This window comes from Trichosurus vulpecula, chromosome 1 (genome assembly GCF_011100635.1).
Source record: "Trichosurus vulpecula isolate mTriVul1 chromosome 1, mTriVul1.pri, whole genome shotgun sequence".
Classification (NCBI taxonomy): domain Eukaryota; kingdom Metazoa; phylum Chordata; class Mammalia; order Diprotodontia; family Phalangeridae; genus Trichosurus; species Trichosurus vulpecula.
Window position 1 is genome coordinate 454,614,285 of NC_050573.1, and position 14,619 is coordinate 454,628,903.

At 38.3% G+C, this 14,619-nt stretch overlaps 1 pseudogene; it reads left to right on the top strand.

Moving 5' to 3' along the window:
- Positions 1 to 10,300: 10,300 nt before the first annotated feature.
- LOC118833573 lies at positions 10,301 to 13,234 on the top strand (annotated as a pseudogene).
- Positions 13,235 to 14,619: the final 1,385 nt, after the last annotated feature.

The following is a 14,619-nucleotide window of genomic DNA, read 5'->3' on the forward strand; positions in this document are numbered from 1 at the left end:
GATCTGAGCCCAGTCTGGACTGGGGGTCCTTGGGGAAGGAGGAGTGCGGCTCTGACAGAGCTGGCACCTCCCCCCCAAACGTAGAACATAGAACTCTGTAATCTACAAGCAGTCATACCCCACTGAAAAACTCAAGGGTCAAGTTAGTTGGTTGGGAATATGGCCAGGACGCGAAAATGCACCCAGATTCAGTCTCAGACTTTGGATTCTTTCTTTGGTGACAAAGAAGACCAAAACATACAGCCTAAAGAAGACAGCAAAGTCATAGAGCCTACAACAAAAGCCTCCAAGAAAAACATGAACTGGCCCCAGACCATAGAAGAACTCAAAAAGGATTTGGAAAAGCAAGTTAGAGAAGTAGAGGAAAAATTGGGAAGAGAAATAAGAAGGATGCGAGAAAACCATGAAAAACAAGTCAATGACTTGCTAAAGGAGACCCAAAAAAATACTGAAAAATACACTGAAGAAAACAACACCTTACAAAATAGACTAACTCAAATGGCAAAAGAGCTCCAAAAAGCCAATGAGGAGAAGAATTCCTTGAAAGGCAGAATTAGCCAAATGAAAAGGAGGTCCAAAAGACCACTGAAGAAAATACTACTTTAAAAATTAGATTGGAGCAAGTGGAAGCTAGTGACTTTATGAGAAATCAGGATATTATAAAACAGAACCAGAGGAATGAAAAAATGGAAGACAATGTGAAATATCTCCTTGGAAAAACCACTGACCTGGAAAATAGATCCAGGAGAGATAATTTAAAAATTATTGGACTACCTGAAAGCCATGATCAAAAAAAGAGCCTAGATACCATCTTTCAGGAAATTATCAAGGAGAACTGCCCTGATATTCTAGAGCCACAGGGCAAAATAGAAATTGAAAGAATCCATCGATCGCCTCCGCAAATAGATCCCAAAAAGAAATCTCCTAGGAATATTGTTGCCAAATTCCAGAGCTCCCAGATCAAGGAGAAAATACTGCAAGCAGCCAGAAAGAAACAATTTGAATATTGTGGAAACCCAATCAGAATAACCCAAGACCTGGCAGCTTCTACATTAAGAGATCGAAGGGCTTGGAATGCGATATTCCGGAGGTCAATGGAGCTAGGATTAAAACCTAGAATCACCTACCCAGCAAAACTGAGTATCATGTTCCAAGGCAAAATATGGACTTTCAATAAAATGGAGGACTTTCAAGCTTTCTCAGTGAAAAGACCAGAACTGAATAGAAAATTTGACTTTCAAACACAAGAATCAAGAGAAGCATGAAAAGGTAAGCAAGAAACGGAAATTGCAAGGGACTTACTAAAGTTGAACTGTTTTGTTTACATTCCTACATGGAAAGATGATGAGTATGATTCATGAGACCTCAGTATTAGGGTAGTTGAAGGGAATATGCATATATATATATGCATATATATATGTTTATGTATATATATAAGTGAATGTGTATGTATGCATGTATCTATGTGTATATGTATGTATGTGTATGTATGTGTATATATATATATATATATATGTAAAAGAAAGAGAGCAGACACAGGGTGAGTTGAGGATGAAGGGAAGATAGCTAAAAGAAATAAAATGAAATTAAGGGATGAGAGAGTAACTTACTGAGAGAGGGAGATAGGGAGAGATAGAATGGGGTGGATTATCTCCCATAAAGGTGGCAAGAGGAAGCAGTTCTAGGAGAGGAGGGGAGTGGGCAGGTGAGGGGGGAATGAGTGAACCTTGCTCTCATCAGATTTGGCCTGAGGGGGAATACCATACATACTCAGTTGGGTATCTTACCCCACAGGAAAGAAGAGGGAGGAAGATAAAAAAAAAAATAAAAGGCAGGGGGATGATGGAGTGGAGGGCAGATGGGGGTGGAGGTAATCAAAACAAACACTTTGGAAAGGGGACAGGGTCAAGGAAGAAAATTCAATAAAGCGGGATGGGTTGGGAAGGAGCAAAATGTAGTTAGCCTTTCACAACATGAATATTGTGGAAGAGTTATACATAATAATACATGTGTGGCCTAGGTTGAATTGCTCAACTTCTTAGGGAGGGTGGGTGGGAAGGGAAGAGGGAAGGGAATTTGGAACTCAAAGTTTTAAAATCAGATGTTCAAAAACAAAAAAACTTTTTGTATGCAACTAAAAAATAAGATACACAGGCAATGGGGCGTAGAAATTTATCTTGCCCTACAAGAAAGGAAGGGAAAAGGGGATGAGAGGGGAGGGGGGTGATAGAGGGGAGGGCTGACTGGGGAACAGGGCAACCAGAATATACGCCATCTTGGAGTGGGGGGGGAGGGCAGAAATGGGGAGAAAATTTGTAATTCAAACTGTTGTGAAAATCAATGCTGAAAACCAAATATGTTAAATAAATAAATTGCATTAAAAAAAATTAATAGATACAAAGAGGAAGTAATGGAGGGGGGAAAATTTAGAGACAGACCAATTTTTTCCAGTTGTCCAGGAGAGAGGTGATGAAACTCTGAACTGGGACATCAGTGATTTGAAAAGGGACAAGTTAAAGTATGTGAGGTATTTTGGGGAAATAGAATCAATAAATCTTAGCAACTAATTGGATGTGAGGATGGTGAGGAAGATTGAGTAATTAAGAATGACCAGGTTACAAAACTGGAAAATTGAAAAATGGTAGTACCTTTCATAGAAATAGGGAAGTCAGGAAGAAGACTGGGATCTGAAGAAAATAAACAGGTTCTGCTTTGTACATGATGAATTTCAGATGTCTGTTGGACATGCCAGAAAAGGTATAGAGCAAGCAGTTGTTGATATGGGACAAGACCTCTGGAGAGATAATGGCTGCATATGTAGATTTAGGAGTTTTTTGTAGAGAGATTAATTAGGACCTGTAGATGCTGATGAACTTACCAAGAGAGATTGTAAAGAGAAGGTTCAGGATGGAACCCTGCAAAAGTATGGATGATAATCCAATAAAGAAAAAGAGGGAATCTAGAATTGAGAAATGGAAATAGCTTAGTCTGGATGAAATTTAAGAAATTACAATGTGCTTTCAACAATAACAGGTTGTTCACTGCCACAGAAGCCCATCGATTTAACATGAATGCCTCTAATACTACCATACCATTTATGAATAATGGAATAATACCACCTCAGAGGAATAAAGTCCCAGGTAAAATAAAGATAATATAAAGAAATAAGCAAGTTAGAAACAGACTGCTGTATATTACTGATGATGATTTGTACATCAGAAGTGGTATTTAAACATAATCTAGGACACATATGATGAGAAAAATAAGGGAGAGTGACCAAATCGTGGAAATGTCAGATGATAGGCAGTGTGAGTATTGTCCTGGTTATATTTATATTCATGAAATATAGAATAGAATCAAAGGAAGATTCCCAGCATTTGGAGCATATTTTTTAGGATGAATTTAGGTAACAAACTGATTAACTGGTATATGGAATTCCCCTGAAAGGATAGAATTATTCGAATTCACTACCATTGCTTATTTCCACTGGACTGGAACCAATTATCATATTTCACATAATTATAACTTCAAATAGTACACATTTGAAAACATTCATGCAGTCACTTCTGAGGATTTATCATTCTCCCTAATCAGGGTGATCTTGCTAATCAAGGACAAGAACCGAACTGGAAAAGAGGGCATGGAAGGATTGTGCTTTTCACAATCTTAAGTATATAAATTAGTGTCAAGAAAGTCAAGTTAGTGCCACTGAGGGCTTAAGGAAGTTATCTATGGCTATGCAAGACAATAGTGGAGCTAACATTTTAGTATACCATCTTGAGCAGGTAGCCATTTAGAATAACCAAGCAAAGTGAAGAAGTTTGATAAATCAATGTAGAAAGGCAATTTTTGTAATGTCTTGGGTTGTTTGTTTATAGTTAATTAAGTAATCTGTTGCTATGTCGGGGAAAAGGAAAGTTCAAAGAAGTGATAAAAGCATTGCTTTTTGGGATAATGAGTAACATAACTGACAAGAGATAAAAGGCACATTTTTCTTTAATTCTTATTTAGATTCTCTTTCTGTGCCAAAGAGAGGGAACTTTGAATTGGAAATGACAGGAAAAAAATTTGATAACATGGAGCTGATACCTCCAAATAAGCAAATAATGAGAGAGTTCTTAGCTACTATCGATGAATTCAAGTCACTTTGGCCAATTGAGTTCTATTAACAGATACTGAGAGAACTTGTGATAGTGATTGCTTCTGTTTCCCTCCTTGTTTTACTGAGTAGTTATGGGCAATAAATAAGCCTTTTAACCAATAAGAACTTATTGAATACCTACTGTATGCCAGATGCTATGTTAGGTACTGGAAATAAAGACGAAATAAAAAGTCTCTGTTTTCAAGGAGTTTACATTATGTTGGTATGTGAGCCTCAATTTCTTTCACTTTCAAATGCAATTTAAACTAGATCCTTTCTAATGTCCCTTCCAGCTTTAAATCTTTGATCTTATCATTCTTCAAGATCCAAATCCTATTATCTTTTGCTCCTAGATGATGTGCTTTCAACAATAACAAGGAATTCACTGTCACAAAAGTGCATAGTTTTAATATGGATATCCCTGATAATACTATAACATTATGAATAACAGAATAATACCACCTCACAAGAATAAAATCCTAGGTGAGCTAAAGGATAATAGAAAGAACCAAGCAGGGCAGAAATAGTTGCCATATATTACTCATGATGATTGCTCCTAGATGGGCTTGGATTCATACTAAAGAGCATCTCAAAAATTTCAGACTGCCAATGTGTCTCAAAGACAATATCAATGCCATAAGCTGCAAGCAGCCCTTTGAGACAACAGTTGCAAACCTGGGAAGAACACTATTTCTGGAGTCAGAGAAATTGAGTTCAAATTCTGCCTCTGATGCTTACTATGTGTATAACTTTTTGCAAGTTTAACAGCTTCCCTGGGCCTCAATTTTTCATATGCAAAATGAAGGTATTATATCAATGGCTTGTAGGGTTCCTTCTATGATCCTGTATATTTGGGTCATAAAGGACTGCTGATCCACCACTGAACTCTTTCAGCTGTTAAGTATGCACACAAATTGTATTTTTACCATTGGTGCCATCATTGCTAGCAGGTGAAGGATTGCTTACGTAATGAAAAAGTGGTGAGAATCAAGTAGCTTTGCTGCCACTCTATATATACAATTTCAATTCTTTCCTGGTGCCTTTCTCAGATGCCCCTTCTATAAGAATCTCACACTGAGTCTTGGTTTTTGTTTCTTATAATCTTATTTAAGTTTCTCAGCTCTGGCATTTTCTTCCCACATTTATCCAAAAGAGTCCATTTTTTTTAGCCTTCAGGATTGAATGAAACCTCTTTTTTGTCAGATACCTTTCTTATATAATGGTGATACATTTAGCTTTTTGGCGTTTTTGTATTGTGCTCTCATACATATACTGAGAGAATTATGAAGAGTGCACACATTTTTAAAGATGTATTAAATAAGTTAAAGGAAATGTGTCATATGAATTATATGTACAATTGACCTAAGGAACTTAGTTCCTTGAGCTATTTCAAAAAATAAATAGAGTAGTAAGATTTTTTTTTAAAAGGATTAAATAGCTAAATAAATATAGTATCTCCAGCATGACAACCTAAGATAAAATTAGAGGGGTTCTCCAATTCATGTTTCAGAATATAAGTTATTCATGCCTCAGAGTATAAGTTGGAATAAGGGAAAAATACATAGATGGTATGATATAAATATGAAAAATCTGGGGCTATGTGGAGATTTTGTACTTTTCTTGGTTGCAGCTGTTACTGACCAAGTTAGGAGAGAATCTAAGAAACTAAACTTTATTCAGAACAATAGCAATGTTTCTAAAATGCTTAATTTTTGTTAACTATAAAAATATATTCCGTATGCAAATATTTTTACTTAAATATTTCAACAATTTCATTAATTTGAATATTCCCTCCAATGATAGATTGCAATCCATGCATACCTGTATGTCTTATGTGACTCTTCTTCAAATTTCCCAGAGGCTTACCATTAAAGGGTCCATCCAACATACTGGAAGCCTTTCTCACTTTCCTCTCATCCTAAGGAAGATACCAATAGAATGATGAATATTCTTAAAATTTTTGTAACCCAGATTTCAAGCCAAGTTTGGGACATTTTGCATATAGAATTATATTTATTTTACATAATTTATTTATATGATATTCACTTATGTTTTTTTAAATGACCCATAATAAGGGTTGTACTGAAATCAGCTCCAACTAGTCTGAGAGCCAATCATTAATTTTTCGATTTGAAGATTTATACCTTGGAAATACACAAAGGTTACAAATCTAGACTTGATTTATTGTTTTGTTGATTGTCTAGACTTAAGAAGGTGATAAAGAAAATAACAATGTAATAAAAATGTATCATGCATACATTTTTAAAATATAGCCAGCTTTTAAATACCAGCACACTGCTACCCATAAAAACATCTTCTATATTATCCATGGGTAACCATTTTGCAAACTATCTCTGTTTTCTTTCAACACTTCTCTCTTTTACTTGTGTTTTCGTTGATATTTTTTATTTTCAGGATTCACAGAGAAAGTGGAGGGGCTTGAGATCTGTATCCCAGAATAATTTGAGTTTAATACATACACTCGCTTCCTCTCCAACCCACCAAAAATAATCTTTACACTTAAGACACTTGTAGCATAGTCTCTCAAACCACGATTCCCACTACAGAGGCTCCACTCAATCAACGAAATCGTGATACACAACTGCAAAGAAAGTGTGAGTTTAACAGTGAAGCTAGAATTAGGGTTTTACTGTGTTGCTAGCTTTGTCTCAGCATGAGAAGTGATGCTTTCTATCTACAGCATAATAAGGAGCAAGGAGGGCTCTCAACAGGAATGCAAGGTGATTATTGATATATGTTAATTAAATTTCTGGGCTATGCAGCCAAAGTTATATGCAAATACAGAAATGATTTGCATTTGTTAGCACAGGTTATAAAGGCTTGAGCATGTTTAGCTATCTCTATCATCTAATTATCATCTTCTAATCTATGAATCTAAAATGTATCTAAATTATATCTATCTAAAAATAGACAAAGTACTTTGTTTCTCTGTACTCCTGAATATTTCTCTTCCTTTCCAGACTATACTCCTGACTTGACTAGAATTTCTCTAGATTGCCTTAAAAACCTCTTCATCCTGGAGGTTCTTGCCACCCCTGGACCTTGTACATTAGAAGTACTCTCTGCCCCTGTGGCCTAGCCCTCTGATGCACTTGTTCCTTCCAGAACCTCCATTGTATGGGGTGCTCCCTGCATCTTCATTCCTTTCCAGGCTGTACTCCTGACTCTCCCAGATTTCCTTTGGTAATAGAGGCAGGGAGAGGGAAAAGAAAGAAGGGAGGGTGGAAAAGAGAGGGGAAGAGAGAAATCAGTCAATGAAAGTATGATCAGCAAAGGAAGTATTTGAGTCACGTTTGTAAGAGAAAGGATAAATAAGGGCTGACGTGGTATCTATATAATGTTATAGGACTGAAAGGAAGGACTCTAATGTTATGCGGCTTTCTATAAAAGATTAGTGGGAAGATTTAGACAAGAGATGCAGAGAATTACAAAGTTCTTTATCTTTCCATCTATCTATCTATCTATCTATCTATCATCAATCTATCTATCTGTCTATCTATCTCTGTAAGCTTACAAATGTGGGTACTACCTCGTATTATAAAATTACACACATATATCTCATATTTTTCAAATTGAAACATATATATATATATATAGAGAGAGAGAGAGAGAGAGCGAGCGACTATGTATTCATATGTATACACACATACATATATGTGTTTATATGTGTATATATGCATATATATATGTTTTAATTTGTATAATGAAGAAGTATCCATACTAATAAGATCACAGATTTAATTACAAAAGTTCACAGTTATATAGCACTTTTAAGGTTTACAAAGTACTTTATAAATATTGTCTTATTTTATCTTTAAAACAACCATGGGAGCTAGTTATAATTATTATTCTCATTTTACAGATAAGGAAACTGAGGCACAGAGAGGTTAAATGACTTGATGAAAGTACCACAGCTACTATCTAAGACTAGATTTGAACTCAAGACTTTGTGATTCTGACTTTGTTTATCTATTGTTCCATGTACCTGAAATAATTAAATAAATCTCACGGAATCACAAAGTCACAGAGTTTTAGAGTTGAGGGGGCCTTAATCCAACAATACCCAAAAAGCAATTTTAAATAACTGACAAGTGACAAAATCACAGAATTGTAGACTTTGGCATGGCCGTCTAGTTCAAGTAGATAGCCAGCCTCTACTTCAAAATCTCTGATGGGTGAGAAGCTACCACCTCCCAACATAACTTATTCCACTTTTAGACAAATCAAATAATTAAGAAAGTTTTTGTTGTTTTTCCTGAACACCAAGCCTTTAATTGCTTCTGGCATATCCACTGGGGCCAAAAAGAATAATTTGAATCTATCTTCCACATGATAATCCTCCAAAGACTTGAACATAGTTATCATATCCTGAGCCTCCTCTTCTCCAGGATAAACATTCCTAGTTCCTTCAATATATCCTCATATATCAGGAAATCAAGGTTCTTCACCACTGTGAAAGCTCATTTTTGGACATTACTGCTTATTAATGGCCTTCATACACTGTGTTACATAGAACTGAATACTATGCTGGGGATGATATGACCAGGGTAGAGTTTGGGGGCCTATCCTCTCCTTATTCCTCTAAGCTATGTTTCTCATAAGATAGTTCAAGGTTATTAACTTTTTGTGATTGTCATATTGTACTGCTGGAGCATATTGAAATTTTAGTCCACGGAAACCCCCAGAACTTTTTTTGACACAGTTATCCAACCATGCTTCTCCCGCATTGTACTTGTGAAGCTGATTTTTGAACCTATATAAGACTTTACAGCTATCCCTTTTAAATTAATCTTATAAGATTTCACTGATTTGGGAGCAGAGGCAAGATGACTGCTTGAAAACAGGGACTCATTTAAACTCTCCCCCAAACCCCTCCAAATACCTGTAAAAATGACCCTAAACAAATTCTAGAGCTATAGAACCCATGAAATAACAGAGATAAATAAGTCTCCAGCCCAAGATGGCCTGGATGGTTGCTGGGAAGGGTCTATCACACCATGCTGGGAGCAGAGCACAGCCCAACATGGGCCATGTCAGGACAGACGAGGCAGCAGTAGACTGGGCAGAGCAGGCCTCAGGGCCCTAAATCACTGAGCTGTGGCAGTTACCAGACTTCTCAATCCACAAACCCCAAAGCCAACAGAGCAGGTCAGCGGAAAAACTGCTGGATCTGGGTGAGAGAAGTGTGTGATCTGGCCCCAGCTCCAGGGGTGGCAGAGGTGGCATTACAGCAGCAGGAACCTCTGGTGGCTACTTCCAGAGCTCCAGCAGCAGCTGCTTCCAGAGCCTCTGGCCAACATGGTGGGAGGGATCAGGTGGTGGATCAGAGCGGGAATGCAAGGAGTTCTTTGCTGGTGCAGAGTCGGTTCTCTTGCTTTGTCCTGCTTTGATCTGGGCCGCTTGGAGAAGCGCTGATGTGGCAGAGCTTTGTGGTAGCTGTGAAGAGGTAGTCCCTTTGGTAGTTACATTGCAGAAAGGAGTGCTTGCACTCACAGACCAGAGCACAGGCCAGGAGAGGAGCATCATACCACCTTAGAACAGAAGTAGCTCTGAAAACAGCAATGGTAAAACCCCTGAAGCTTGGGACAAAGCACTCTTCACTCTGAAAGCAGTCATACCCTGACCAAAAGCTCAAAAGTCAAGTAATTGGCTGGGGAAATGAGCAAGCAGCGTAAAAGGACTCAGACTCAGACTATAGAATCTTTTTGGTGACAAAGAAGATCAAAACATACAGCCAGAAGAAGTCAACAAAGTCAAAGATCCCACAACAAAAGCCTCCAAAAAACAATATGAATTGGTTTCAGGCCATAGAAGAGCTCAAAAAGGATTTGGAAAAGCAAGTAAGAGAAGTAGAGGAAAAATTGGGAAGAGAAATGAGAGTGATACAAGAAAATAATGAAAAACAAGTCAACGACTTGCTAAAGGAGACCCAAAAAAATACTGAAGAAAATAACCACTTAAAAATAGACTAACCCACTCAGGCAGCAGATCTCTGGAACTGGGCCTGCGGCCGGAACCTCAGCGTGGAGAATGTCATGGTGGCCGCCTGGGCAGAAGCTCAGGCTCAGCGTCCTCTCCAGCCCTGTGTGCAGGGAGCATCCTTCCCATGGTCATTATGCTCCAGAGCAGGCCATATTGAGGCTCTGGGCTGTTGTCCCCATAGTTGTTGTGAGTAGCTTCAGCCACTGTGGCCTGCCGCCTGAGCGCCGGCATGTTCTATGCCGTGAAGAGGGGCCTCAAGACCGGCCTGTTCCCCACCTGGAGTGAATGTCAAGCACAGGTGAACCGATTTCCTGCTGCCAGGTTCATCAAGTTTGCTACTGAGTATGAGGCTTGGGTCTTTGCCAGAAATACTGCAAGGCCTGATCATTCAACAGTGCCAAAAAAGAAAAGTGACACACAGGACCCCAAAGTGAAACCAAGCAAGAGACCCTGTGAGTCATTAGATGAAGAAGAGCCTTGCACAAAGCTTACAAAGCAAAATAAAGACTCAGTGCTTTCACTGAGGAAACATTTTCTTACATGGGTGATGAAGTTGTGGTTTACACAGATGGCTGCTGCTCCAGTAATGGGAGGGGGAAAGCTCAAGCAGGCATTGGTGTTTTTTGGGAGCTAGGTACTCCTCTAAATGTGGGTGATAGTCTTCCTGAGAGACAGACAAACCAAAGAGCAGAAATACATGCTGCCCATAAAGCAATTGAACAAGCCAAGAATCAAAACATCAGTAAGCTGATTCTCTACGCAGACAGTATGTTTATTATAAATGGTATAACAAGTTGGGTTAAAGACTAGAAGAAAAATGGCTGGAAAAGAAGTACAGGAAGAGAAGTCATTAACAAAGAAGATTGGGGTGGAGCCAAGATGGTGGGTAGAAAGCAGGGACTTGCGTGAGCTCTCCCCCCAGGTCCCTCCAAACAGCTATGAAAATGGCTCTGAACAAATTCTGGAACCGCGAAACCCACAACATAGCAGAGGGAAGCAGGGCTCCAACCCAGGACAGCCTGGATGTTTGCAGGGAAAGGTCTATTGCACGGAACTGGGAGTGGAGCAGAGCAGAGCCCAGTGTGAGCCACGGCTGGACCAACCAGACTGGGAGCTGGGTGGAACAGACCCTGGCACCCTGAATCAGTAAGCTGTGGCAGTTACCAGACTTCTCAACCCACAAATGCCAAAGACAACAGAGAAGGTTAGTGGGAAAAGCTGCTGGGACAGAGTAAAAGGAGTTTGTGGTTGGGCCACTGCCCCGAGGGCGGCAGAGGTGATGTGGCTCTGAGGCTGCTTACAGAGCCATAGCTGGAGTTGCTTCTGGCCCCAGGCTCACCTGTTGGGAGGAATTAAGTGGCAGATCAGAGCAGGAGTGAAGAATAGGCTTAGATCTGAGTCTTGTTCCAGGTTGGTGGTTTTTAGGGGAAGAGGAATGCTGGTGTGGCAAAGACTGATGTGTAGAAATTGCTCTGAAAACAACAGTGCAGCCCCTCAAGTTTGGGACAAAGTAGTCTATACTCTACAAGCAGCTATACAATCAGAATAATACAAGATCTAGCAGCTTCAACATTAAGGGATTGAAGGGCTTGGAATATGACATTCCAGAGGTCAGTGGAACTAGGATTAAAACCATGAATCACTTACCCAGCACAACTGAGTATCATGCTCCAAGACAAAATATAGACTTTCAATAAAATAGAGGGCTTTCAAGCTTTCCAAGTGAAAAGACCAGAGCTGAATAAAAAATTTGACTTTCAAAGAGAAGAATCCAGAGAAGCATGAAAAGGTAATCAAGACAGAGAAATCATAAAGGGCTTACTAAATTTGAACTGTTTTGTTTACATTCCTACATGGAAAGATGATGTATATAATTCACAAGACCTCAGTATTAGGGTAGCTGAAGGCAATATACATACATACACACACATACATACATATATATATATATATATATATATACAGATTATATATATACACACATATACATATATACATATATGTATGTGTATGTGTGTACATATCTATATCTATATCTATCTATCAATCTATCTATATATATGTGTGTGTGTGTGTGTGTGTGTGTGTGTGTTTATATATAGACAGAGGGCACAGGGTGAGTTGAATATGAAGGGATGACATCTAAAAAAATAAAATCAAATTAAGGGATGAGAGAGGAATATATTGAGAGAGGGAGAAAGGGAGAGATAGAATGGGGTAAATTATCTCGCATAAAAGTGGCAACAAAAAGCAGTTCATTGGAAGGGAAGAGGGGGCAGGTGAGGGGGAATGAGTGAATCTTGCCGTCATTGGATTTGTCCTGAGGAGGGAATAACATACATATTCAATTGGGTATCTTACCCCACAGGAAAGAAGGAAGAAAGAGATAAAAAAGGGGAGATGAAAGAAGGGAGGGCAGATGGGGGAGGAGGTAATTAAAAGCAAACACTTTTGAAAAGGGACAGGGTCAAGGGAGAAAATTGGATAAAGGGGGATAGGATAAGAAGGAGCAAAATATAGTTAGTCTTTCACAACATGAGTATTGTGGAAGGGTTTTACACAATGATACACATGTGGCCTATGTTGAATTGCTTGCCTTCTTAGGGAGCACAGGTGGGTTGGGAAGAGGGAAGAGAATTTGGAACTCAAAGTTTTAAAAACGGATGTTCAAAAAAAAGTTTTTGCATGCAACTAGGAAATGAGATATACAGGCAATGGGGCAGAGAAATCTATCTTGCCCTACAAGAAAGTAAGGGAAAAGGGAATGGCATGGGGAGTGGGGTGACAGAAGGGATGGCTGACTGGGCAATGGGGCAACCAGAATATATGCCATCTTGGAATGGGGGGGAGTGTAGAAATGGGGAGAAAATTTGTAATTCAAACTCTTGTGAAAATCAATTCTGAAAACCAAAAATATTAGATACATTAAATTTAAAAACAAACAAAGAAGACTTTGTTAAACTTGATACACTTACTCAAGGCATAGACATTAAATGGGTTCATGTTTCTGGTCATTCAGGGCTTGCAGGCAATGAAGAAGCTGATAGATTAGCAAGAGAAGGAGCTAAAAAATCTCAAGACTCAACATAGAATAATTTTTATAATCTAATTAAGGAGCAAACCAAATTCTCTTTAGTCATTATTTGTGTCAAATTTCGCCTGGGAGACATGAAGTATTGCAGGTGGATTTGAGGACATTCTTGTTTGATCAGGAAGTCCATGTAGTTTTCTGTTGAAGTATGGTTCAGTATATTAAAATGCACTTCACTTAAACCTCACCGACATATCTGTTTATCTTTGGAAATTGTTTGGGATTTCAGAATAAAGTAGATATAGCTGACTATAGCTGAAGATTGTTTTTGGTTTTTGGTTTTTGTTTTCTTTGCATTGAAGTTTCATTCTGAAATTGAGGAGTTAGTATTTTGTTTAGAAACTCAGAAAGTGCTAGGTAAAATAATGATGATGATGATGATGATGATGATGATGATGATGATGATGATGATAATTGTCTTCTGATCAACCCCAGGTGAGAGGAATAAATGCAGTCTTAGGTCATTAGAATACTGAACTTACCGTTTGCATATAGGGAAGTGGCATTAGCAGTAATATATTTAAAAGTTAAATTGACTTCTTAGGTTTCTTTCATTTTTTTAAAGGTTGCTTTGCAGCTAAAATAGAATAGACTTCAAATGATTCATAATTTCATCAGTGTGAGCACTCCTTCCAAATAAGATGGCAAACACTGCCTTCCTTGAGTTTTATTAGAGTTTTTGTTTTGTTTTGTTTTGATAGAAAAATTCGACAGCAGGTGTCCAGGCTCTTAATGTTAAGCTTCTCTGAACTTATCTTGGCTGGTCTATGGATGACATATGTACATGACTAAATGCAAAGCCTTTCCAGCTTAGTAGGAGCTATCACATCATAGACTGGTGGAATTATTTTAAGCAACCTAGAACTGCTTCTATGACATTGTTTAGGCATTGTAGACTCTAGTGGAAGATATGTGTTATCATGCAGGTTATAAATAAACCCTAAGAAACAATTTTGCTCAAACAAAACTTTCTTTGACCATTCGTGTGAAAATGCTGCACAATCAAGGAATACATGGTACTCCCTATGATTTGGTTGATAGCTACATTTTATTTATTAGAAAGAAATGTGGTAAATTTACAGAGATCCATTAAAGCCTTTATTTTTATTAATTTATTTATTTAACATATTTAGTTTTCAGCATTGATTTTCACAAGAGTTTGAACTACAAATTTTCTCCCCATTTCTACCCTCCCTCCCACTCCAAGATGGTGTATATTCTGGTTGCCCAGTTCCCCAGTTAGCTCTCCCCTCTGTCACCCCACTCCCCTCCCATCCCCTTTTCCCTTCCTTTCTTATAGGGCAAGATAGATTTCTATGCCCCATTGTCTGTATATCTTATTTCCTAGTTGCATGCAAAATTTCTTTTGAATATCTGTTTTTAA